The sequence below is a fragment of the Amblyomma mixtum genome, chromosome 3, assembly GCF_055824585.1.
Source record: "Amblyomma mixtum isolate Tamu chromosome 3, ASM5582458v1, whole genome shotgun sequence".
Taxonomy (NCBI): domain Eukaryota; kingdom Metazoa; phylum Arthropoda; class Arachnida; order Ixodida; family Ixodidae; genus Amblyomma; species Amblyomma mixtum.
This window is the reverse complement of record NC_143014.1, coordinates 335,636,162-335,663,037: the sequence shown is the minus strand read 5'-3', so window position 1 is coordinate 335,663,037 and position 26,876 is coordinate 335,636,162. Positions and strand designations below refer to the sequence as shown.

The 26,876-nt window shown below is 41.8% G+C and overlaps 1 pseudogene across 1 annotated transcript in view; it reads right to left on the bottom strand.

Moving 5' to 3' along the window:
- Window positions 1-14,674: 14,674 nt before the first annotated feature.
- LOC149356045 (spermatogenesis-defective protein 39 homolog) overlaps window positions 14,675-26,876 on the bottom strand; it is a 16,488-nt pseudogene continuing 4,286 nt past the window's right edge. Inside the window, exons 7-19 of the transcript XR_016289357.1 lie at window positions 25,854-25,946; window positions 25,259-25,397; window positions 24,710-24,734; window positions 24,552-24,652; window positions 24,357-24,474; window positions 23,921-24,055; window positions 23,256-23,297; window positions 22,949-23,037; window positions 18,711-18,726; window positions 16,887-16,973; window positions 16,244-16,333; window positions 15,448-15,552; window positions 14,675-14,788 (exon numbers count right to left, since the gene is read on the bottom strand). The product of XR_016289357.1 is annotated as a spermatogenesis-defective protein 39 homolog (transcript). The remainder of the gene's footprint in view (window positions 14,789-15,447; window positions 15,553-16,243; window positions 16,334-16,886; window positions 16,974-18,710; window positions 18,727-22,948; window positions 23,038-23,255; window positions 23,298-23,920; window positions 24,056-24,356; window positions 24,475-24,551; window positions 24,653-24,709; window positions 24,735-25,258; window positions 25,398-25,853; window positions 25,947-26,876) is intronic.

The following is a 26,876-nucleotide window of genomic DNA, read 5'->3' as shown; positions in this document are numbered from 1 at the left end:
CTTTTACATTGAGCACCGTATCTGATACACAAATATTTCACCCTTGATGTAGACATCCAGAAAGGTCTTCGCTGATTAAGAAATGAGGCTAGGAGAGTTGGTAGTAATTCACCATAGAGCAGAAGTACAGAAATCGTGCATAAATGACCAAATAGCTTTGTTTTTCCTTCTGTGCGAGCTTTCGCTTGGTTTCTGTTTTTTGTTTCGAAGTGAAGCTTTCTGCCCATGGAAGACGCACTTACCCTTCTCTAAATATCACTTTAAGCCATCCCTTATGCCCTCCGCACCGTTTTCATGATACTGCATTTCTGTACAGAATCACAAATGGCTGAGTGCCTTGGCGTCAACTTGGACTTCTGTTCGAGGTTCTACCCGGGTTTTATCACGCGCCGATAAGCATAAACGAACAAATGTAATAACTCCTCAAAAGTTCCGTATAATATGCTCCAGGACAGTTGGAATTTCGCAAACAACTGCTCTGCTTTACTGTGGGCAGCACATGTTACCTTCTTCATTATATTTCTTTTTGTAGGTGCTCGTTTTAAGACAGCCTTCAAAGAATAGAGAACTTCCTCTTGAATTATCATGGAACGATTCCTTCCTGATCTGCCTTTTCCAGTATTGATTTAGTTCTACGCTATTCTTCTTCTCCATTGAATTAATCTAGATTTTTTATTCCGTGGTTTTTTACCTTTTGTTTAATGCTGTTTCTTTCGGCATCATTCTGTCCTGCATACTTACCGGTTAGGTTCCCTGTTCTTTTCTAAAGCCTTGGTAAGTCAACCCTCCTTTATAAGTATTTAAATACATATATAGCTCTGCACCTTCTGTTGTTTAATTTTCTCAGGTGTTCTTCATATAATATTTTACTTTGAGCTTTCCGTGCCTCGAATGATGTCCAGCACGTATCCCACGTACTGCTTCATTAGTGTTTGTGCCGTGGGCACCTAGCGTTAATCTTCCAAAATATCTGATTTGCGTCTAATCTCGACTTAACTTCTCCCCTTAAGCAGAGAATCACATTTCCGAAAGGAAGACCCGGTGCTATTATTCCTTTCCAAATGCATACCTCTTAGTACTATGTTTGTTGTACATCCATAATGTTGTATCTTTCATTATCTCGGCATCCCTTAAGTCTTTAGCCCTAAGAGACTGCTCGTGCTTTTTTGTGCATATCTTTCCTTTGTTTATCCGAATCCCAATATATTTGTGTCAGGATGCTCAGTGTACTTTATGGCCTTGTCTTAACACAGTCGAAAAAAACCATTGGGTTCCAATTGCAGATTGCTAATTAGAACCAATTGGATATTTTAAAATGTGTTTTCAACACCATTGGGGAATACCAATTGGAAAATACCATTTGGACCACTCCAATTGGCCGACACCAAATGGTCAGCTCCAATTGGGCAGGCACCAAGGGCTCCACCCCAATTGAAAGACCTCATTTGGTCTGATCCAGTAGACATTTCTCGGCCAGTTTTATTCGAATGGTATAGAACTAGGTGGATTTTCTCCCAGGAGTTTAAGGCGATGTGCGTTTAGTGCTAACATTTTTACATGGCAATTGAAATTGTGATTACTCCAAGCCTTTAGGGAACTGAAGACAAACGAGCCTGCGGTATCTCATAGAAGGAACAGAGACACAGTCAGTATATATGCATGAGGCATACTTTTGCTCCAACTTAAATACCCCATTTATGAGGCACTGCTCCTGGAGCCAGTGGCGCTTGTCCATTGAGCAAAGTTATTTCATTGATTAATGCCCGCAGTGACAGTTCAAATTGTTAAATTAATGCAGTAGATAAAGCAGCTCACATCTTTTTACTGAGACCTCATTACTTCCCAGTTTTGTGTTCATAGAGAGGAATATTCTGATCCCAATCAAGACAATCATTGGTTTCCAATTGGTTTTTTTTTTCAACTGGAACTTTTCCAGCCGTGTATCTTCAACCAACTGGAGCACCGAGTTGGACCTTCCTGCTTGGCTCATTAGCAGTATATATAAGCTATGGACTGTTCATTTAGCACAAAGCACTAACTCTACTACCCGGCTAGTGAACTAGCCGATGGGTAATTGAGGAATCAACTCCTTTACACAATTTGACCTTTAGTTTGGAACACAGCTAGGGGACCAAATGGGCAGTCCAGCCGAAAGTGATGAAGCCAATGGAGTCCTGGGGACCAGTTGGATAATTCAGCTGAATTGGCAGAGCAGACTGAAAGCTCATCCCAGTCGAAAAAAATCATGGGGTACCAATTGGCCATGTCCAATTGGAACCAATTGGATATTTACAAATGTTTTCAACGCCATTGGAGAATACCAATTGGAAAATACCATTTGGAACACTCCAATTGGACGACACCAAATGGTCAGCTCCAATTGGGAAGGCACCAAGGGGTCCACACCAATTGAAAGGCCTCATTTGGTCTGATTCAGTAGACATTTCTCAGCCTACGTCATCACCGCACGCAGTTTGGTTAAAAGCAATGAGTCAATTCATTTCACATTCAGTTGCAGTTTGATTCGAATGGTATAGAACAAAGTGGATTTTCTCCCTGTAGTTTAAGACGCTGTGCGTTTAGTGCAAACATTTTTACATGGGAATTGAAATTGGGATAATTCCAAGCCTTTAGGGAACTGAAGATAAACAAGCCTGCAATATCACATAGAATGAGCACAGAAACAGTTAATATATATATGCACAGAGCATGCTTTTGTTCCAACTTATATACTCCATTCATGAGACACTGCTGCTGGAGCCAGTGACGCTTGTCCATTGAGCAAAGTTATTTCATTATTTCATGTCTGCAGTGACAGTTGAAATGATTAAATTAATTGAGTAGACAAAGCAGCTCACATCTTTTTACTAAGACCTCATTATTTCCCAGTTTCGTGTTCAGAGAGAGCAATATTCTGATCCCAATCAAGGCAATCATTGGCTTCCAATTGGTTTTTTCCAATTGGAAATTTTCCAGTCGTGCATCTTTAACAAACTGGAGCACCGAGTTGGACCTTCTTGCTCGGCTCACTAGCAATATGCTATGGACTGTTCATTTGGAGCAAGGCACTAACTCTATTACCTGGCTAGTGGACTACAGCCACCTGGTAATATAGGAATCAACTCTGCCTTTATACAATTTGACCATTAGTTTGGAACACAGCTAGGGAACCATCTGAGCAGTCCAACCGAAAGTGATGAAACTAATGGAGTCCCGGGGACCAGTTGGATAATTCAGCTTAAATGGCAAAGCTAATTGAAAGCAGAGACACCAAATTGGACTGGTCAGTTGAAATTAGGGAAACCAATTGGACTTCCCAATTGGATTCCCGAGTCCAGCTAAAGCTCAGAAACCAGTTTGACTCTCCAATTGGATTCCCGAGTCCAACTGGAAGTTCAGAAACCAATTGGACTCCCCAATTGGATTCCGGAGTCCAATTGGAAGTTTAGAAACCAATTGGACTCCCCAATTGGATTCCAGAGTCCAATTGGAAATTCAGAGGCCAAATGGGCTGTCCAATTGGAATTAGGTAAACCAATATGCCTATTGGAATTGGAATTAGGTAAACCAATTGGATTCCCCAATTAGTTTTCCTCAGTCCAATTGGGTCCATTTGGCTTCCAATTGAGTCCAGTTGGGTCCAATTGGAAATCTCAATAGGACCCAATGATTTTTTGACTGGGAAGAGACCAAAGTGGACTGGTCAGTTTGAATCAGGGAAACCAATTGGACTCCCCAATTGGATTCCTCTGTCCAGTTGAAAGTTCAGAAACCAGATGGACTCCCCAGTTGGATTCCCGAGTCCAATTGCAAGTTCAGAGGCGAATTGGGCTGTCCAATCGGAATTAGGGAAACTGGTTGGATTCCCAAAGTGGTCTTCCTCAGTCCAATTGGGTCCACTTGCGCCGAATTGGAAATCTCAATTGGACCCAATGATTGTTTTTGACTGGGTTGTAAATGCCTGATCATTCAAAGGAAAGTGCCACACCTGACTTTCTTGCGCCAAAACAGAAACTGTGCCTCTTTTGTCCTCACAGCAACTAACCAAAGTTTGGAAATCTTCCTGGCTATCTGCTAACAGTAGAATATCATGGAGAGGTTGCTCAAGAACCTGTTCGCCTAATCTGTGCAACACACTATAACCTAGATTACTCTCTTGTAGCATATTCTTTCCATATTTTTCACATAAGGCATAACCATTAGCAATGATGGAGCACAACCTTGCCTTAATTATTTACGTACCTCAACAGTTGTTCTTTTATCCCTTTCCTTGTATCTTTAACTTTATTATCTCGCTATATTTCCTGCAGGAAATCAGCTGCCTCATTACTGATACCTTTATTTTTTAACACGTTCCAGTGGAGTTCTCTGCTCACATGGTCGTACGCACTGCTTATGTCCAAAATGCTGACTACATTGGTCTGCTTTCTGTCTTAGCTATATCTATGCCTTCAGTAAGCAGGAACAGCAGGCTATCATACAAGTGCCTTTTCCTTCTGAACCTGTTCTGAGGTTCTCCTAGTATCTTATGACTTTCTACCCATGAGTGCATATTTAATTTCACCGCCTGGTTGCCATCTCGTATACTACGGATGATATCGTAATCAGTGTGAAATATTTTATGTGCATCCTATATCCTTTTCCTTTATAAATAACATTCTGTTATAATCGATGTGAAATATTTTATGCGCATCCTATCTCCTTTTCTTTTATAAATAACATTCATTTTTCCTGTCGCCAGCTGTGTGGACTTTGATTATTTGTTGGGATAGTCTCCAATGCTTTTAAATATGTTTCCTTGCCTCTAGTGCCAAACTCATTAAGCTTGATTGGGATTTCGTATCCTCCTTTGGATATGCATTTAGGAATATTTGCTTCCACCTTATTCCTATTAAGACTGGTCAGTTCTAAGCTGCTTTCTGTTATGCTGTCCTGTGTTCCTCTCTCATTTGGGGAGATTACACTATCATCGCTCCAAAATGACTCAACTATAAATGATGTAATGTAGTTCGCAGCGTTGTCTTCCTCTCAGAAATTTCCCTCAGCATCCTGAATCTGTTCCTGCCTTCTTTGATTCACTTTATAGAGTCAGCTGATGTGGTTCCAGAATTTTCTTGTCGCCTGTTTAGTTGCATCATGCACATCAGCCAGCCAGCGGTCAGTGGACTGCTTTATTTTAGCCTAGACAACGACCTACGCTTTCTGTTTTTTTTGTTGACCAGATTCCCATTTTTGTGTAGTTCCTCTTGAGATAACTATGCCTTCTGTGCTTTGCTGTCTTCCCTTGAAGCCACCCATCAATGTTCAAGGGCATCTTTAATTTCCTTATATACCTGTTCGTAGCTTCCTCTTCCCTCTCCTGTGGTTCGCCGCTTTTACTTGTTTCCTTATAGTACTGATGAGTAGTTTTAACTGATTATAATCCCACTTTTTCATGACACATTTCTCAATTGCTTCTTCTCTGCCTTCTGCTATTAGTGCTATTTGTTTGTCATTTATTTTGTCTTTTCTGCATTTCTCTTTTGAACAGGGCTCCGAACTGCAGACTAATACACGTAAGATCATTTCCTCAAAGTATATTCCCCTCTTCGTCAATTTCCATTTTCCAAGCTTGCTATAGATTCCGAGCTGTAGATTCGCTGACGTAGCTCACATTCTGTTTCAGCTTCCTCTGTGTGCTTCTACTTTTTCGTATATATATAATTGCGGAGTGGGTAACACAATACGCTTACTACAGGTGCCACGGATGATCGCCATGTCGTCTGAGGAACATAAGTGCAGTGTGTTTTCAATTACATGAGAATAAGAACTTCTTTTGCTGTTTCATGGGTGAGATATTTTTTGACGTGACTACTAAAAGGAATATTATATTTGCTTAAAGGAAAGAGCAACTCATTTAATTTTCAAAGATGCATGCTAGTGAAAATATGTGCGTGGTGCATATTTTTGTAACACCTGTCTTGCTGGGAGATATAATTAACAGCCTCCTTAATCATTTTTATCTCGTAAGTGTAGAATAGCTCTGAATGTTAGCCCCATTTTTTGTTGTTTCAGTGAACTTCAAACTTTATGTGCAAAGCAGTAGCTGATCTACAACCTTGCCAAACTTCCATTTTGGCTCAAATTCAAAAAATGTAGATGAAATAATTTTTGACGGATGACTTCCGCATGACGTAGCCCTTGTCGAGAAACATATTAATGAACGTGTCTCAGAAAAAACACATCATAACAATCATCACTGTGAGTACCCTAGTAAAGTCAGAACTGCCTGAATCCTAGGTTGAAGCAATTGTCACTCTTGGTTAATGAGCTGAACCCTCCACCACTTCCAATCTGGGACTAAGTGAAGCAAGCTAGATTTGTTTCCCCTGTGTGTCCTAGCTTTTCAGCTGCACCAAACCAAAAGGAATATTTCTTTCACCCCGTCGGCATGTCTAAAATTATTTAACAGAAATGCAAACTGGCAAACAACAAAACAACTACCGCAAAATACTGCCAAAAATAGCACCTAAAAAAAATGGTAAGTTTGGTTTGCAACTGGCTCTCTTAGATGTATAAGCTGTCGCATTTATATAAATGACAATAGTATGAAGGAAAAAAAAGATAAAAATATTAGGTAATTAGATCATAATTAGGCTGACTTTAGAAGGAGCTGAAACAATAAAAAAATTTGCCAAAATTATTTTCACAGAATATTTTCATTTGTGCCCGAAGAGCACTATTTAGAGCCATAAATCAGCAAAGTAGACGAATGGCTGAACAACGCAAACAGAGTCGAGAATAGTGTTTCACAATAGACTGCCCATTCATCTGGATCCCCTACATGAATGACAGTATATACCATTTTTTCAAACATCCAGATTTTTTACTTGAGAAAACGCCCACCGCTCCTCTGCTTGCAGACACGACACGTCTAAGAAACAGTCGCGTCAAGAAGATGCTGTCTGCCACTGCTGCTACGGTGCGTGCCAGTTGGCATTGACTATTTGTTCCACAGGCACCGCGCTTCTAGCTCGTGTGTCCTTCGAGTCCACAGTTCTCACATGCAAAATTGTGCTCACTCTGCTACAGTTAATACAGTCGACGCTTGATGGTCCATTCTGCAGCGGCACCTTAAACCAGACAATCCGGAGCATAAACTAGCGTAAATCTAAACACAACCTATTTGGATCATCTATGCAGTACACTTTGAGATTTGCAATAAAGTGTCTTAATAAGCATTCAACACATTCAACATTTATTGCAAGCTCAGGAAACTGTGCTAAATTTGATATAAAGATCTGGCAACAAGAGCCTTTGGTCACTAATTTATAAATATTTGCAACAATTTTTAAAGACAACAAAATGCTTTTAGTTTGTTACTGCAAAATAAGCAAAATATGATCCAAAGCTTACATCACAATTTTTGTTTGTTTTCAGAAAATAGTGGCCACCCTGTGACAACCTAAAAGTCTGGCAACATAAAAATAATAAATAAAGCTCGGTGTGTGCTTACAACCATTTTAATGTTTTGTAAAAAAAAGGAAGAAAAAAACCACGATTGCCTACGACTACAATATTGGAGGTTACCTACGGAGTAAACCTACAACTTCTCCCTCACTTCAAATGTCAGGGGCACCACAAACTAGATGAGGAGAAAAACAAACTGTACTATATACAGAACGGGTAAATATTGGCAGAAGAAGTCAACTGAAATGTAACAACTGGTTGTAATTACAAGAAATATGCATTCTCAGTAGAGAGATTGAGAGAAAAAATTTTGAGCCGAGTTTGAAGGGAATCTCTCAGAAGAAACCTCAACTGGCTCAACCACGCCGTGAGGGAAGCGATGGAGGAGAGAGTGAAAGAAAGTAAGAAAAATATACACAGTAGTGGATGACTGGATTTCGACCACGTACCTTGCACTTTGGTTTCAGAAAACGAAATCTGCTTTCTGGAAATTTTAGAAAAACAAGCCCACTGCATAGATCAGGCATCGAAGATAACCTCTGCAAAATACTAGAGCCATTCTAGCCCTGAACAGCTGTAAAAATTCCAATCAAATCTTGTGCGCTGTTTCCTTCGAGAAGCAGTTTATTCTACGGATTGTGCATTCAAGGTGGTGCTGCAGCCTGGACCGTCAAGCATCAACTGTAGTAACTGTAGCAACGTGAGCACAGTCTTGCTTGCGAGAACTCCGGACTCGAAGGAGACCTCAGCTAGAAGTGCGGTGGTTGTGGAACAAAATGTCAATGCCAACTGGCACTCCCCGTAGCAGCAGTGGCAGACAGCACCATATTCTTTCACTTGACTATTTCTAAGACATGTCATGTGTCTGGCTGTGCACGGTTGGTGCATGTTTTCAGATGTAAAAATCTGTATGTTTGAAATAGTAGTGTATATTCTGTCATTTATGTGGGGGATCCAGAGGAATGGACGCTCTAATGCGAAATGCTACTCTCCTGTCCATTTGTTTTGTTCAACCAGTCATATGCCTTGCCGATTTGCGGCTCTAAATAGTGCTCTCCTGGAACTAGTGAAAATAATATCGTGTCAAAGTCTTTTTGCAAATTTTTTAATCATTCTAGACCCTTTGAAAGTTAGCATAATTATGAAGTAATTGTCTGATTTCGTTATCACTTTTGTTTCCTTCGTATTATTGACACTTGTATGAATGCGACAGCCTATACATCTAAGGGAGCCAGTTACGATCCGAACTTATCATTTTGTGTCTAGGTGCTATTTTTGGCAACGTATAACGGTAGTTTCGTTGTTTGCCAGTGTGTATTTCTTTTACATTTTCTTAATCAAGCGGATGGGGGAGGATGAAATATGACTTCTGGTTTGGTGCTGCTGAAAGCTAGGAAGCACGCAGGAAACAAATCAAGCCTATTTCAGTTAGTTTTCGACTGGAAGTGGTGGAGGGTTCCGCTCGTAAACCAAGCATGACAATTGCTTCAACCTAAGAATCGGGCAGTTGTGACTTCACTCGGGTACTCGCAGTGATGATTGTTAAGATGTGTCTTTTCTAAGAGACGTTCATTAATATGTTTCTCGATAAGGTCGTGTGGAAGTCAACTGTAAAGAATTATTTCATAATTATTTTGAGAATTTTAGCAAAAACACAAGGTTATTGGCCAAGAGGCAGAATAGCTACTGCTTTGCACATAAAGTTTGATGTTCTCTGAGAGAACGAAAAAATTGCACTAACATTCATAGCTGTTCTACACTTGTCGTCAGAGGAAAACGATTAAGAAGGCTCTCTATTTTAACTGCCAGCAAGACAGGTGTTATAGACATATATGCTACCCCATTTTTTTGCTAGCATACATCTGCGAAAATTAAATGATTTGCTCTTTCTGAAGCAACTACAATAATCATTTTAGTAGGCACATCAAAAGATATCAGATGTGTGAAACAGCAAAAGAGGTTCTTATTCTCATGTTCTTCAAAATGCAGTGCACCTAATTGCCTCGGACGACATGGCTGTTATCGGTGGCACTTGTAGCGAGCGTCTTGTGTAATCCTCTCCATTATTATCTATAGAAAATGTAGAAGCACTGTGGGGTTTAGAGTAGGGGAGATAAACACGTATTCCCCGTTTAACCGCGGCTGACGTAGTTCAAAACCGCGCGGACCCCACCCCGTGGTCGTGTACGCTACCGAGCGCTCGCCGACCACGGCGGGCCTTGCTCTGCGGGAACAAAGGAACGACACACTGGCTGACACAAACAAGGCATTTATTGCTATAACAACAATAACGCCAGCTAGCAACCACCAAAATACACTGAGGAATCGAGGATGTCCGACTCACCAGCACGGCTACGAGCGAACGTTCGCCCACGCTAGGGCAAAGGGATAAACTCCGAGGCCGAGCGGGACGGGCTCGGCAGGAGCAAGTTCCAACCAAGAGGCGCGCGTCGACGAAGAGCGAAGCTGCGAGCGAAACGTCCGCTTGCTTCCCGGTCCCAGGGAGAAGAGACCCCGTTGCTCCCCTCGACCGCGCAGCAAAACACCATCCGTGGCGCTGGTGTCGCTGCGACACGAGCGCCCTTCCCTGTTAGTTAAAGTAACCAAACTGAGAAGAGCGCGTTTCATGGGAGCTAACTACAGGGAACTAGTGCGTTGAGGGAAAGCGAACGCAGGGGACGGAGGCGTCCCCACAGCACACAGAGGAAGCTGAAACATAGCGCGGGCTACGCCACAGATATTTCTATGTAGCCCTCCTCCCTCCCCCTCTTTATTTTTACTGAGTCTATTTCCATTGTTGGAGGATATCCAGCAGCGGTAGACATTACAGCAGTGTGAAGGCTTTGTTCGATTCAATTAAATTCTCTTTTACATTGCGCACCGTATTTGATACACAAATATTTCACCCTTGATGTAGACATCAAGAAAGGTCCTCACTGATTAAGAAAAGAAGCTAGGAGAGTTGGTAAGAATTCACCATAGAGCAGCAGTACACAAATCGTGCATAAATGACCAATTAGCTTTGTTTTTGCTTCTGTGCGAGCTTTCGCTTGGTTTCTGTTTTTTGTTTTGAAGTGAAGCTGCCTTCCAATGGAAGCTGTGCTTACCCTTCTCCAAACATCACTTTAAGCCATCCCTTATGCCCTCCACACTGTTTTCATGATCCTGCATTTCTGTACAGTATCACAAATGGCTGAGTGCCTTGGCGTCAACTTGGACTTCTGTTCGAGGTTCTTCCCAGGTTTTATTACATGCCGATAAGCATAAACCAACAAACGTAATAACTCCTCAAAAGTTCCCCATAATATGCTCCGGTACAGTTGGAATCTGGCAAAAAACTGCGCTGCTTTACCGTGCGTAGCACATGTTACCTTTTTCATTATATTTCTTTTTGTAGGTGCTCGTTTTAAGACACCCTTCAAACAGTAGAGAACTGCTTCTTGAATTATCATGGAACGATTCCTTCCTGATCTGCCTTTTCCAGTATCGATGTAGTTCTACGCTCTTCTTCTTCTCCATTGAATTAATCTAGTTTTTACATTCTGTGGTTTTTTGCCTGTTGTTTAATGCTGTTTCTTTCGGCATCGTTCTGTTCTGCATACTTATCGGTTAGGTTCCTTGTTGTTTTTTGCCTTGGAAAGGCAACCCTCCTATATAAGGAATTAAATATATATAGAGCTCTGCACCTTCGGTGGACTAATTTTCTCAAGTGTTCTTCATATAATATTTGACTTTGAGCTTCTGTGCTTTGAGTGATGTCCAACCCATATCCCCTGTACTGCTTCATGAGTGTTTCTTTCGTGGGCACCTAGTGCTAATCTTCCAACAGCTCTCTGATTTGAGTCTAATCTCGACTTAACTTCTCCCCTTAAGCACAGAATCACATTTCCGAAAGGAAGACCCGATGCCATTATTCCTTTCCAAATCCATACATCTTAGTACCATATTTGTTGTACATCGATCCCAGTGAAAAAAAAACATTGGAACCAATTGGGAATTCCAATTGGTTACAACCGGATGCAACTTATACCATGAGGAACCAATTGGACAGCCAACTGGTTCCAATTGGACGCTGGACTTCAATTGGGTGGGCCAATTGGATTACCCATTTGTTCCCGAGATTCCAATGGGATGTCGCCACCCAAATGGATATTCCAAATGGCTTTGCAATGTCCAATTGGGCAAACCGATTGGTTTTGAAGCTCCTAGGAAACTGGTGTCATATATTTCATTTGTGTCACCCAATTTAAGTTTAGTAGCAGGGAGAAAAGGTTCTGCCAGAATTGAGTTTTTCTGAAAAGTTTTTGCATTTTGAGAATTTGCCATATTCCCTTCATCTGGCTGGCAAAAAATCATCACAATTACATATTAATTCCTGCAATAAATATGCTCTCACATGTCATGTTTAGTGCTTTGTGTACCTGTATTATTATCATTTTTAATTTGATATAGAATGATTTATCCATTACAAGCACATCATTTAAAACACACAGTTCAGCAAATGAGATGACATGTTGCACAACAAGAATGTCCAGCAACATCAGAAACAAGTGGGCATGAAAATAAGCCATTTTAATTTTCAAGTCACAATGTCAGCTCAAGTCCCTTCCTTGACACGTCTCAGAAACGGTCACGTCGAGAAGGTGCTGTCTGCCACTGCTGCTACGGTGCGTGCCAGTTGGCGTTCACTATTTGCTCCACAGCCACCGCGCTACTAGTTCATGTGTCCTTAGAGTCCACAGTTCTCACATGCAGAATTGTGCTCACTCTGCTACAGTTAATACAGCCGACACTTGAAGGTCCATTCTGCAGCGGCACCTTAAACCAGACAATCCGGAGCATAAACTAGCGTAAATCTAAACACAACCTATTTGGATCATCTATGCACTGCACTTTTGAGATTTACAATAAAGTGTCTTAATAAGCATCCAACATTTATTGCAAGCTTAGTAAACTGTGCTAAATTTGATATAAACATCTGGCAACAAGAACTAATTCCACTAATTTCTAAATATTTGCAACTATCTGTTAAGAAAACAAAATGCCTTTAATTTTTTACTGAAAAATAAGCAAAATATGATCCAAAGCTTAACATCACAATTTTTGTTTGTTTTCAGAAAATACTGGCCACCCTGGGACAATCTAAAAATCTGGGAACATAAAAAAAATAAAGCTCGGTGTGTGCTTACAACCATTTTAATGTTTTGCAAAAAAAGGAAGAAAAACCACGATTGCCTATGACTACAATATTGGAGGTTACCTACGTAGTAAACCTACACCTTCTCCCTCACTTCAAATGTCAGGGGCACAGCAAACTAGACGAGGAGACTGCCTCTTTTGACCTCACAACAACAAACCAGAGTTTGGAAATCTTCGTGGCTATCTGCTAACAGTAGAATATCATGGAGAGGTTGCTCAAGTACCTCTTCGCCTAATCTGTGCGCCAGATTATAACCTAGATTACTTTCTTGTAGCATTCTTTTTATATTTTTCGCATAGAGCATAATCATTAGCAATGATAGAGCACAACCTTGCCTTAATTATTTATGTACCTCAACAGTTGTTCTTTTATCCCTTTCCCTATAATCACAATTTTATTATCTCGCTGTATTTCCTGCAGGAAATCAGCTGCCTCGTTACTGATACCTTCATTTTTTAACACGTTTCAGCGGAGTTCTCTGCTCACATTGTCGTATGCACTGCTTATGTCCAAAAAGGCTGACTACACAGGTCTGTTTTCTGTCTTAGCTATATCTATGCCTTCGGTAAGCAGGAACAGCAGGCTATCATACAAGCCCGTTGAACATGAACCTGAGTAATTTCTGAACTCGAAAAAAATAAAAACGAAAAATTAGCGTATAAGACGCACCCTTGTATAGGACGCTTCAGCAAGATTTTTGAAAAAAAGCCCCGTCTTATACACCGGAAAATACGGTAACCTTTGATGGCATTACAACTCTCCATGTTGAAATGGTATAGTTTTACAAGAACACAACTCAGTCCGCATACATTCTATTTTTTGCTAGAAGCACTGCCAGCAGCAAGGAGCGGAAAAGTGATTCTAAAGGCCTGTTAATGCAGCTGTGTGTGCATATTCAGTGCTTTTTGTGGGGTTGGATCGTTTCCAGTTGCATTACTCTGTAACCTGAAAATTATCTCTGTGCGCTGAAGTATGGTTGTTGCAATTTAACCAACAAGACCGTGGTTTTGTGTTTGTGCAAAAAGGCAATACCAGACTTCTCATGTATATATTACTGATGCATATGTTACCACTACTCTGATTCAGCAGATTATTTTTATGCTTGTGACAACAGACACACTAGACTCCATTACGTGTAATGGAGTCTAGTGTGTCTGTTAGCCAGTGCTGTTTTGTTGATCTGCTGTAGAGTTTAGCCCTTGTTAAATATTGTAACTTAATGTAATATATTTATATTTCCAATGCACTGTCGTGAGTAATATTTAACACTTATGGCAGGGTAGTATGTGGGGTTTCAAGGGGTAGAGCCCCCTAATTTTTTTACTGTTTTTGCTTTGGAATAATAAACATCGATCACTGCACTTAATTCGTGTCTCAGTAATAGTAACTGAATTTCTTCTCTTGATTTAGTTTTCAGTTTCAGTCGCCAAACAGTGGTAGTGATGTCACAAGTATGTAAGTGCGAGGTCATGTAGAACGAACAAAACCATTATACATCTGCTGCTTTGTCATTTCAATTCGCTCCCACTCTTGTGCTAGCCCGCTGCAGAAGCCGGAATGACAACAGGTGAGCGAACTGCCATTATAAATGTATGCTCCATGTGATGTCATATTTATGACATCACAACTGGCATTTAATTGCTGAAACTGAAACTACAAATAAAAAGAACAATGATGAATCATTCACAGAGTGCCAGCAAAGTTCATGTTGAGATCCACCCTCACGAATGTCTCAGGCGTCATTCCAAAGCAAAAACTGAAAAATAAGGTATGCCTACTTTTACTTTTGTAGTATCAAGTACTAAACTTAGTGGGGAACCTTCAGTCAGTACGCACAGAGAAGTGTCCAACCTTTTCAGATTTCTTTGCTAAGGTTGTTTGATTGAGTCACGACACAGATTTAACTGTGCTTTTATTATATGTAGTGTTAATCTGCTGAGGGTGCAGTTGGTCTTTAATAAATTATCTGAGCCTTCAAAACTTGTCTTGGTCATTAACTTAACACATGAAGTGACAAGGGCAACCTTGTAAAACAGGATAAATTTATTTTTCTTTCAGCATGTCATGTGAAATAATTACTCCATTTTTATTTACACATTATTAAGCAAAACAATTGTTTCAGTTCTTCCACTTGACGGCCTGAAAGAAGAAAAAAAGAGATTGAGCACATCACTGAGAGTACCTTCTAAAAATACAAGCATGACTGCCGAACTGCAATGCACTACAACATGAATGGTATTGTTTCATCCTTTACTGCCATTTTCTTTATAACCTTTATACTTGTTCAAGGTCACACATTAAAGCAAAGCAATTGCACACGCCCTACATTCTGTTGTGTATCATATCAGAATTTTGTATAGTGACAGTGGCATCGCATTACCAACAGGAACCCAAACAGGAAAGCTGGGGGGTTTCAACCATCACAAGAAAATGATCACGCTAATTTGAGGGCAACTTATGCTTGTGAAACAAAACACATTTAAGTGAGGAAAGAATGCCAACCAAGTTGAGATGACATGTTTCGGAACCTACACAGTTCATTCAATAGGTGTGACTATGGGTGAATTGCAGCTTGGCTTTTTAAGCCCACGCATAATCAACCGCCGGGTCACTAAACGTTAACTGTGAGAGTAGAAAGAGGGAGGGAAGTGTTCCGAGGGAGCCGTTAACATCCCTCCACGTTTGCTGAATGCGCCGTAATTGGCATTCTTTTTCCAGTTAAATTTACTTTCCCAAATAGAGAGTCCTCTGTCAACTGTTTTCCTTTTGAAAACGTCACATGCTAGAGGTAAGCTTACCGTGCCATTAAGGAGCCTTTCAATCTCAAAGTATGGAATGGAATGTGGTGGTAACTCACTCTTGTACCTAAGTAACTGCTGCCGGTCTCTAAGGTAAACTAATATCTGCAAAGAAAAGTGCACACAACAGGTGTCATCGATGTCAAACTCCTGATGAAGTGCAGAGAGTCTATAAAACTAATGCAGTTTTAATTATAGACTGTGTGATGCCGTTTTGCACATAACACGCGCAACGCTAAAGCGCATGCATGCTAACTCGCTAAAAAAATAGCTTTCCTAAACCTCTCAATACCACAGCAGTGGATTGACTTAATTATTTAAGCTGTTGGGCCCCTATGCCAGGAATTTCCAAACAGCACTGTGAAAAAAACAATGACCTGTCCTCACTTGTTCACGCGCAAGCGAGGCGGATCCGCCGCGCCGCTGCTGTTTCTCGCTTTTCCACACCGCGTCGCTGCTAGCGGCATACACAGATATAGTGAGAAAAGAGCATAAATTTACGCTGTCTACGTATCATTACTGGTTTAGCGAGTTGAAGCGATCATGTTACACGCAAGTCGTCCTATCTTTGGATGCATTATTCCAACATACACAACAACGCAATGGATAAAAATGGCACTTTTTAACAGCATAGCGCTGCTTTTCGCTTATTTCGCTCCTCTAGCCTTCGGTGGTTTCCTGGTTCTGCAAGTCAAACTTTGGTTCACCACTTGTGTTAGGCACATACACACACACAGTTGCCAACCTAAAGACAGCCTTTTGAAGCTGAAATCTAGAATTGGTGGCCAAAACTCACCTCAATGGCAACACTGCGGCACTTATGCAATTTTGCCAGTGTTAATCGTTTCTCTGCGTCGTCAACCATTTGGAGGTACTTCTCGAATACCTGATAAGAAAGAGAAAGGTGAGAGCGAATGGAAGGAAAAGGGTTCTGAATTGCTTCTAAATTTCACTGCACTTTACAGGGTGCACATGGTTACAAGGTCTTGTAAGTGCTCCAAGCCGCCCAAGGAACCAGCCATACAAAGGAGCTTTGTTGAAGCTCTTGTGAAAGGCTTGGAGCGAAGAGAGAGTTCAAAGAATGCTGGCAGTGAAAGCTAAAAGCGCTTCATGCTGGGCGAACTTCTAGACATGAGTGAATTTCAGTCCTCTAAGACAAGCTGAAATGCCAAAATGTGGGGCCACCATCACACATTTAGTATGCATTGTTGTGCGAAAGTCGCAACATTTGGGTCTCAAATCCAAGCTTTGTTTCAATGCCACAGTGCGATTTGCTGTTCACAACACGTGCGCCTCAAAACGTTAAGTTCTTTCTCTTTTATCACTTTTCTTTTTTTTCTCAAGCTATTTCAGTCTCCCTGAACTTTTGAGCAAGGCTGTGACCGTTTCAATACTGCACGTGACAAGTTTCTCAAACATTTGGAAGATGACAAGCCCACCTCAGGTGGTGCATGTGCCTTGGCCAGGATTTCAACAGATCTGTCGAAACCAATGCAGCAACGCATTTTTGACTTGACAAGCCAGGACTGCAAACGAACAAAAAAATATAAAAAAATATTTCAATAACATTCTCAGGTCACTTGCACTCCTTTAACCCTTTATAAGGTGCAAATTTTATGCATATTGTATGCATAAAAATTGTAAAATTGTACTTGGAATGACTATAGAAATTGAATGAAACCTTGTAAGTCGTTTCTACCACTGGTTTTATAAAAAATGGGGGCACACGTTTGTACTGAAGACTTCATAAAAATACCTCAAATGTGATGCGTATTCGTACCTCAGTCTCATCGACTTGTAAGACAACACATTAGAACTGAAAACTGTTTCAAGAGGTATAGTGAGTCAGTCGATGTATTTTTCTCGCCAGCATCGCCCGCATAGAACTGCACACCTTCTCTTGTTAAAAACACACAGAACACCAAGTAGGCCAATTAGCAAAAGATAAAAACACACTGAATGATTTGTTTGAGAGTTAGGCAGTATTGAGCACACAAAAATACGGCACCCAGATGTGCCAATGTCCTTTTCCTAGCACTTTAAGCAAGAGGGACAACAATTGTCCCGTTGTCATATAAAGGTTGTCATATAGGGACAGAAAATACAGAGAAGCATTCCTAATCCACAAATTTAAAACACTGCAACCAACAGGGATTAACGTGTCCAGAGGAAACCTGGAATCTCTCAGGTACATTCCAGGGTTAGCATAATTTTAAATTAACAAATGTCTTGCACGTGGTCAGACCATTTCCTAGAACCTCGCATAAGTATATTATCGCTCTTTGCGCCCTTCCCACGTCATATCTTCCACCACATTTCCGGCCTTCTCACCCTCTCCCTTTGTTCACGTTTTCCTTTTTTTTCTCCTAATCCCCTACTATCAGTTCTCGGAAACCATGACATTCCTGTTAGCCTCTCCGCCCCCACCTTTTGGCTTTCTCTGAACTTGAGCCATTTCCCCCCCCTGCCTTGTCCTTCCTTGGAAATGCCCCCCCCCCCCCCTTTCTTTCTCCTTCCAGTGCCAGCCTATTTTGTTTGCCTTGTTCTCATTTCCCTGTGCCACGCTGACCAATCCTCTTATCTGAGTTTTACAGGTCCACCCAGGGCCTCCCCCCCCCGTCGCAGCCCCTTCAAAGCCTTTGTTCATTACACACCCCCCGGATATAAGTTTTTCCACTATTGCAGCTTAACGCATCAAGATACACCTCCCTCCCCTTCCTGACACGCATCCCCTCTCACACCACTTTCCTTCCCCACCCCCGGGGCCTTCCTCCCGGAGCAAAGGCCCTATTTAATCCCTGCCAATGATGAACGCTTTGCTCAGACGAAGACAAGTCCCCTTGTTGAAACGTTGGCTCAAGCAACCTGAGGTTTTCCCCTCCCTTGTTCATTTTGTGATCGCCAAGGACCATCTACCACACCCTCTCTCTACCATGGACTCCAGTCAACGGAAGATGATGGAACAAGGTAAGCCTCTCCCCCTTCTTTCATTGGCACATGTTGCGTTGATAGGTGATAGTCAATACAAGCACATCCACAATCACTTTCCTCCTGGAGAACATGCACCATACATTAGGTTTGAGAGCGGCGCCAAAACCAATGACATAAGGAAACTGATAGCCGCAGCACCACAGAACATCACGCACTTCGTCATTCACTGCGGGAATAATGACCTGAAACACAGCAGTGCGGAACAGACCATTGAGGCCATGAATACACTGGTACACGAGGTCCATGCCATCAGACCAAACATGAAACTGCACCTGACAACCGTGCTTCCTAGGGTAGTCAACTTGCACCACAGACACATGCCACAATCCTGCCAACTCGCAGCTCACGCACAGGACTCATTTAAGCTCAACAATTTTTTGCTGGACATGGAACTTTACCAAAAATACGCTGAAATCATCCACCACGCTCAGATCCATCATGACCCTGAGGCACTCCTGGCCAGAGATGGACTTCACCCTAATTTTTTTGGCGTTCAAGTAATGGCAGACAACATAAAGTACTGGCTGAGAAACACATTTAAGCGGACGCTACAGCCCACTCATGCTCCCTCTCCCACTCTGGCTAACACTCAACAACAGACCACCCACAAAAGCGACAACACCCAGGAACGAACACAGCCTCCCCCCGCTAGGACCCAGGACACCTCCACACAGTTCACTCCAGAGACTCGCGACGCTGGCACACAGACGGTAACCGTGGATCCCACACCAGCGGAACAGCACGTAGGAATCCCACCGAAAGTAGCCACTAAACAGCAAAGCCACCACTTCACACAGGCGCCTACGTGATTAGTGACGCACACTAGCACCCAGATTTTCACCGATGCGGACCTCGACACCGATACCACCCTCAAACAGAAGTCCCCTAAGACCCGTCAAGAGGTCCACTCGGCACAAGCGCAGATGACTTACATCTGGCAGCACCAATCGCCCCGAACCCAAAAGACGAATTTTCCTGGTAGCCAGAAAACTAGCCACTAAACAAACTAACTACCGATTCCACCTACACACTTACAAAACCTACTTGCAGCACAGGACAATACCCAAAGGACTTCGAGTTAATGTTAGGTGCTCCCTCAGTGCGCTCAGGCCTGAACTCCTCGCTCGATGGGAAAAGCTATTTTATAAGAACATTGTCAAGAGCAGTTAAATTCCCTCGATGGTCAACTTAGTAAGATAGAACTAAATTCAGACGAAAGCCAGGCACTAGCAGATTTTGTAGCCAGAAAGGAACGCAAGCTGCACAAAAAACAACAGCGTAAACAAATTAGAGATAAATTTCCACTAGATATGAATACATCTGGGCAGTTTAACAACCGCCCGCCAATTTCGATACAGACAAAAGATACGCCTTTTCCGCCACAGGACACTGACAGCAACATTGTCGATATTTCCAAATCCCTAAGTTATAGCGACAAACAGATTCTGAAGCATGGCCTTACATTTTGTCCAACTAACAATAATTTTAATGAGTATGAACTTCACAGAGATCTCACAGAATTTGCGCGAAGATTGCGAATAAAGGAATTCTTTGCCGAAAAAACTAACACCCCGATTACTAACCTAGCTCTTTCCTGTAACACGTGGTCAACACGTGCTCACCCTACTGAAGTAACCAGCCTTAATTCCATCCCTCTCAAAGCTGAAAGCACATGGACGCCGGAAGCGCAGCAGAGTCCCGAATTAGACTTGTACATTAAATCTGTCTCGAAAGAAATTATAGACCAAACAAAGGAAGCTCGAAAACGCAGAAACGTTACCCCAACGGAACAGGCTACTCTGAACCACTTAGCTTCTAGAACCGATATAGTCATTAAGCCTGCAGACAAAGGAGGTAGCATAGTTATCCTACCGGTCGAAAAATACAAAAAAGAAGCTTTTAGGCCACTCAACAACCCTTGTCATTATAGGAAATTAGATTCAGATCCCACTTCAGAGTTCTGCAAATTGATTCTGAACAAACTGGCAAACTTATTATCAAGGAAACTAATCACGCAGTCCGACTACCACTTCTTAAATCCGCTAAACAAACAGGCAGGACGCTTTTACCTACTTCCCAAAATCCATAAGGTTTCCGCAGAAGACTTGTTTACCGCAGATATCCCCGGCAGACCTATCGTTTCAAACAATAACACGCCCACAGAGAACTTAACAATTTTCCTGAACAACTATCTTGCAGATATTCCCACCCACCTTCCTTCCTTTGTCAAGGATACACCGCACTTTCTCCGCATAATAGAGTCTCTGAATGATGCTTCCATTATCCCAGCAGATAGCATACTTGTCACACTTGACGTCGCCGCTTTGTACACAAATATTCCCATAAATGAAGGTATCGACGCACTCTCCAAAATTCTAACTCAAAGTCCTCACCCGCACGAAACTGAAGTGTACCTCACGCTACTTGAATTAAGTCCTCACCCACACGAAACTGAAGTGTACCTCACGCTACTTGAATTGGTACTAACACTCAACTACTTTGAATTCGATTTTTCTTACTGCCTTCAAGTATTTGGAACAAGCATGGGCACTCCCTTCGCACCCACCTACGCGAACATTTTTATGGGGCTACTAGAATCTAAACTTCTAAATTCATTTATAAAAAACCACTTATATACCTGCGTTACATAGACGACATTTTCATGATATGGGAGCATGGGGCTGAGACCCTGAAGGCATTCGTCACACATTTCAATTCAAGCCACTCCAGCATTAAATTCACCTTCAACTCCTCGAAAACGAAAGTCAATTTCCTTGACACCACTGTCTATTTAGAAAAAAAAGCAAGTTCAAAACCACACTTTACAGGAAGCCTACTGACTGACAGCAATACTTAGATTTCACTAGCCATCATCCAAGACACTGCAAACAAGGTATATTCGTAGGACAGGCAACGAGACTAAGAAGAATATGTAGCGATGACGACGACTACCTGAAACATTTCCACTCGCTAAAAAAACACACTAATCACCAGAAACCATCCACAGACAACCCTTAATAACGCGTTCCAACGAGCAACCACTTTGAAACAAGATGTAGTTCTTGAAAAACGAACAGAAGCTAACAGTCAACGACCTCCTGCACTTATAACGAAATACTCAAACGCGCTTCCAAACATAAACAATATCCTGCGGAAATACCACCCCATTTTAACTGGTAACGACCTTCTCAAGAAAATATTTCCCGACGCACCAAGGGTAACATACAGACGCAACACAAACCTGAAGGACATCCTGGTGCATGCTAGGCTCGGTAAGAAACCACCACCGACAGTAACTTCATGCTCTCGACCTAGATGCAAGACATGCAAACATTTACAAGGGACACTACGGTTAAAAGTACGGCAAGCGATTTCAGCTTCGATATAAAGACCAGTTTTGACTGCACATCGTCCAATATTATCTACATGCTCCAGTGCTCCTTCTGCCAGAAACAATATATCGGAGAAACCGGGAAACAATGAATGCCAGATTAAACGGGCACCGAGCTGACACAACATGGAATGAACAGAAGGCAGTGTCGACCCATTTTAATCAACGCCATCACAAATTCGACGAGCTCAAATTGTTCATTCTTCAGTCAGGCTTCAAATCGACTAGGGACAGAAAATATAGAGAAGCATTCCTAATCCACAAATTTAAAACACTGCAACCAACAGGGATTAACATGTCCAGAGGAAACCTGGAATCTCTCAGGTACATTCCAGGGTTAGCATAATTTTAAATTAACAAATGTCTTGCACGTGGTCAGACCATTTCCTAGAACCTCGCATAAGTAAATTATCGCTCTTTGCACCCTTCCCACGTCATGTCTTCCACCACATTTCCGGCCTTCTCACCCTCTCCCTTTGTTCATGTTTTCCTTTTTTTTCTCCTAATCCCCTACTATCAGTTCTCGGAAACCATGACATTCCTGTTACCCTCTCCGCCCCCACCTTTTGGCTTTCTCTGAACTTGAGCCATTTCCCCCCCCTGCCTTGTCCTTCCTTGGAAATGCCCCCCCCCCCTTTTTTTTCTCCTTCCAGTGCCAGCCTATTTTGTTTGCCTTGTTCTCATTTGCCTGTGCCACGCTGACTAATCCTCTTATCTGACCTTTACAGGTCCACCCAGCGCCTCCCCCCCGTCGCAGCCCCTTCAAAGCCTTTGTTCATTACACATCCCCCGGATACAAGTTTTTCCACTATTGCAGCATAACGAATCAAGATTCACCTCCCTCCCCTTCCTGACATGCATCCCCTCTCACACCGCTTTCCTTCCCCCACCCGGGGCCTTCCTCCTCGGAGCGAAGGCCCTATTTAATCTCTGCCAATGATGAACGCTTTGCTCAGACGAAGACAAGTCCCCTTGTAGAAACGTTGGCTCAAGCAACCTGAGGTTTTCCCCTCCCTTGTTCATTTTGTGATCGCCAAGGACCATCTACCACACCCTCTCTCTACCATGGACGCTAAATATACTTTGTCACACGACAAGCACAGTTACTACTATTCTCACCTTTCCCTGAAAAGGTTGTCAATTTCTTTCCAGTGTTTGATCTGTGCCAAAGCTGTCAGTGCAGTCCATACAAACTGTTTTTCAGTCAGCTGTAACAGAAAGGACAAAGGAGCTGCATTAGGATGAACACTAACAAACATGAACTTTTCACACACAAACGTTCTGTGCCATGCTGTAAGGCACTGTGTTGGGCGTCGCATGAGGCAAATGCGCAAATGAAAGTAATCGTGTCAAATGTGGCTGCAGATGGGACATGCCGATGTAGCAACAAAAAACTGCGCCCCAAAAGGGGAAAGGATATACTCACATTAAACAAAGCCTTCATCTGGGTCGGGCTCGCAATGTGGCTCTGCAATGTCATGACAAACATCACATTTGAGAGAAGAGTCAGCTAACTAAAAACTGCTAATCAGGTCTAGTTTTCTCCTCATGTTTACCTACATGTGAGTGTGCCTGGCAGTTTCGCAACTCTGAGATGGTCAACAAAAAAGCGAGTGACCACTCTGAGAATTACAAGCACTCTCAGCTCCAGCAACATGACACGAAAGGACCAAGGCTTATTGAGCAGTCAACTACAAATTCCAGACAAACTACTGTGCATAACTGAAGCCTACATTGAATAGTTCAGTTTGTATTGCTACTTGTTATCACTGACTGCACAGAGCTGTAAAGTCAGAAACATCTCATTTAGACGTACATTCCCATAACAAAATATGACGCTCTGCAATGCAAGTGGCTGCTATTATATAGTAGACACATCAGTATTTACAGACAATGTTTTCATGGCAGTGTGCTATGGGATTTGTTTTGCTCTGTTTCAGCACTAAGTGTGCATCGCTGAACAGGTTTCGAAGAGTTAGCTTAGCTACTCTAAGATGTAATGCAGGCTTTCAGTTTTAAACAGGCTTTTAATGCATAAGGTTCAAACATGTAGAAAACACCTAAACTGCGCCTGAAAAATGGGTAACTTACATTTGAGACATTGTAATGGTAGAGACAGCAGTAGTAAAGAGTTGTCACCAGGGATGACCCAACAACGGATGCTTTGCGAGGAAATTCTTGCATCAGTATGTTAAGACCTTCTTTTTCAGCTTTTGAGTCTTCCTCCTACAACAAAGGGCATAAGTAAAAGTTCAGCTATACTGTGCATGTATGAACATAAGAATTTTACAGGCAGTCTCGGCTGTTCTCAAGGAATGGTAGACGCACACATGTAGAACCCTAAAACACCTCCAATGCATTTTTTTTCTTAAAGAAATGTTTCTCATGTAATAAGGAATAAAACATATGCCTTTTCATGTCTGTGATTAGTTTCTCCACGTAATACTCCAGGGCACAGTATTGCTAAACGTTGGTAAAAAAAAAGGCATCTTGATTTTAGTTGGGAATACTGCTCAAAGTACACAACAGTAGTTAGTGCACAGGTCTTGCTTATCTCTATGATGAGCTGCATTTCAAGAAGCTTCAGTTCTTCCCTCACAACTTCTGCCTGCATTTCCAGTGAAGGGTCGGACTGGAAGTGGGATCTGCAGAGAATCAGCCCCTCAGCCAACATTCTGCCAATAGGTGAACTAAATAATATCGAACAGTGGCCTGTACCTGCTTGTAGCAAGACTGTAGGTTTCGAAGTTTCGTTGCAGCCTCTGGTGTTTCAACCGCAAGCCTGTACTTGACCATCGAAGAACAGAGGTTGGCTTTAAACGCCTCCATTTCAACAAAACATTGAGAAGGGCTTTGTGGAATGAGTAAACTACATACCACAGCATCTTCAGTTCTGTCAAGCTTACTGGTGGGGGAAAAAAAAGGAAAGACAATGCAGGCAATGAAGCACTCTTTATAAGATGGGCTCCAGGAGAAAACTTGACAGTGTGTAAATGTAGCAAAAGATGCCCAAAATTACACATCGACATTCGACACAGGCCTTACAATTGCCACTGTTACATGATATGGGACATTCTTTCACAGGTTCAAAGCAGAGAAATAAAAGAAAAGAATATAAAAATATGATGCATTTATGACTAAAATAAAAAAAATGTCATACACATGGCCCTGTCAACTGCTGCCTAAAGATGCATGGGCAACTTTGGTAGCCTCATTCCAGGCCTTAGGTGTTTATCTTAAAGATGCCTTCGAATTCAAAAATACAAGTTCAAAGTCTGAAAAAAAAGTATAAACACATAATGTAAGCTGGTTCCGGCTTCTACAATAGTTCTGGGTTCAGCACAGTGAAAATTCAAGCCAATCTGCAATCGCTCAATGAGCTTACTCGAAACGCTTCAACCACTGTGTATAAGACGCCAGCATTCTCACCCAAGAATGTCCATCAGCTGACTGTTGTCATATGCACTGCACGCAGATGACTGAGATAGTGAGACACGACCTTTGGCCTCTGCATCAGCTCTTGGTTGAAAAGGGATGGCTTCAGCGTTTGTTTCAGAAAAAGCAGAACCTGCACAACAATTAATGGACTCTAAGTTTTTAATGGACTTGCAGTTTCAAATAAGGTGCATATACACTGCTGTGAGGAAAAAAATTCTCGATGCACTATTTAGTCGAGAGATTCAGGCCAGCTCTTAAGAAAAACATTTTTGACATTTCCTGCCTAATTTTACAAATATAAAAAAAAAGCTGAGCTGCTTTTCTGCACAAGTAACCTGCAATCACAAAACTGATGAAATCATGAAATAAGTGATGTCGGCTGGTAATGCTAAACTACAGGTAACTAACATTGATTTATCTTCTGACCCGAAGAAGTTGCAACCACTAAAGTCCGCTGCACTGCAACTCAAGAATGAAGCTGCAAATTCCTCTAAAAAAAAGCCCTCTTACCAACGGCATCAGCCTTGAGTTGTACCGAACTATAGCTACCCCACAGAACCACCGTGTTTAACTCAGAATGACTCACAGCAATTATGGCATTTCCATCTTGGGTGCGCACAGCCTCATTCAAAAGTGGAATTTTGTCCTCTTTAGAACGATGCTTCCCAAGGAAATACGGCTGTGTGGAAGAAAAATAAAAAAGAAGAGAACCATTAACAACGTTGCTAGAAATTGCTATGGTACTACTCTATGCCGTGACAGTTATTTAGGCTCATTCATTGACATTACGGTGTGATTTCATAGTATGGATATATCAGTCAATGACCTCTGGCTTAAATTCAAGCATAGTATCCATAGCAGAATACAAAGAGACAACATCTTGAATTATGAACCAATACCTAATACACTGCCGTAACGAATTATGAAAATTTAAAAAAAAACACCGTCTTGTACACTTATCTGAGCAACATTCTCACATAAACACATTCATTTATATTGTGCTGTGTCGGTGCAAGTTAAAAACCTCAGGCGGTTGAAATTTCCGGAGCTCTTCACTTCAGCGTCCGTCATAGCCCAAGTTGTTTTGGGATTTTAAACCCCCATAAACTAAGCTTAACATTTATTTATGTGAATTTATTTATAAACACATTTATTTACATTCATTTGAAATTTACATTTCACATAAACACAGGAAGGGCCTTACATGACTATTGCACACTACTCGAGCATATATTATGCAGGTAGCATGGACATAAATTTATACCTGTCACTGGTGGATATCCATCATATATTGTTCGCTGCTCTCAAGCCCTTTAATGTAACTCTAATCTGTGTGCCTGTTAGGACCACACGGAGTACTCAATGTAGTCACACAATGTTTCAAATGTTGAGCTCAACGCCACTTGTTTTAAGAAATTTTTTCACACAGGAAGCTTCGTGAATATTGTGAGGGCACGATCTGTAAGAACTCGCACAAGTTAAGACGTTGCTGAAACTGTTACCGGGGCAGCCGCTTCACATGTAATGTGAGGCATCTGTGAAATACATTCATGGTACATCACCGGCAATCCTCAAGCCGTCTGCCCAATGTGTTCCACTTCTTGCATTT